This window comes from Scardinius erythrophthalmus (assembly GCF_964197995.2).
Source record: "Scardinius erythrophthalmus genome assembly, chromosome: 2".
NCBI lineage: Eukaryota > Metazoa > Chordata > Actinopteri > Cypriniformes > Leuciscidae > Scardinius > Scardinius erythrophthalmus.
This window is the reverse complement of record NC_138222.1, coordinates 48,417,680-48,418,386: the sequence shown is the minus strand read 5'-3', so window position 1 is coordinate 48,418,386 and position 707 is coordinate 48,417,680. Positions and strand designations below refer to the sequence as shown.

The following is a 707-nucleotide window of genomic DNA, read 5'->3' as shown; positions in this document are numbered from 1 at the left end:
AAAAGATGCTTCTATCTTTTGTTTATTCTGATGTTGAAACTCATTTAATCTCTTCCTTTTATACTTGATTTCTCGACTTTGGTTTGTTTTTGCATTTTTTGCAAGTTAACACGGTGTGGAAGCAGCCTAAATTAGGCACAAACAAGCAGAGACTGATGTGTTAAAGCAGGACGACTGCACGAACTGAACAGGACCGCATGCAGTGTGCGTGTACATGTGTGAATGTGAGCGTGTGCGCGTGTATCTGTGTGTGTTCTGTATATAAATGTGTATGTGTGTGTTAGTTCAGTTCCAGTGGAGTGTGCGACAGAGTATTGTTCTCTTCACTGTGAGCACAACGGTGGAAGTGATGTATATGTGTATTACTATAAAACATCAAGTTCTGAGAAAGAAATATTGTATGTCTCCTGTGTCATTTAGTTCATCTTAATTTATTCCTTCTGATCATTTTAATGTTATTTATGGCGATGACTAAGTCTGAGTCAGTGGTTTTGCGTCACAGTCAAATCAATAATAGTAATTAACATTAGAGAGATGATGTAATGTGAAAAAATGAATCATTTTATTTAGCAAGGATGGATTAAATTGACAGTAAAGACAATTATAATGTTACAAAACATGTATATATAAAAAAATATTGTTCTTTTGAACTCTCTATTCATCAAAGAATCCTGAATTTTGCTATATTTTTTCAATATTGATAATAA

At 33.5% G+C, this 707-nt stretch overlaps 1 protein-coding gene across 1 annotated transcript in view; it reads left to right on the top strand.

Moving 5' to 3' along the window:
* LOC308706742 (synaptotagmin-4-like) overlaps nucleotides 1-387 on the top strand; it is a 5,497-nt gene extending 5,110 nt beyond the window's left edge. The window contains exon 4 of the mRNA XM_081392556.1: nucleotides 1-387. This exon is cut by the window's left edge and continues 713 nt beyond it. The gene's annotated coding sequence lies outside the window, so the exon portion shown is untranslated.
* The last annotated feature ends 320 nt before the right edge of the window (nucleotides 388-707 follow it).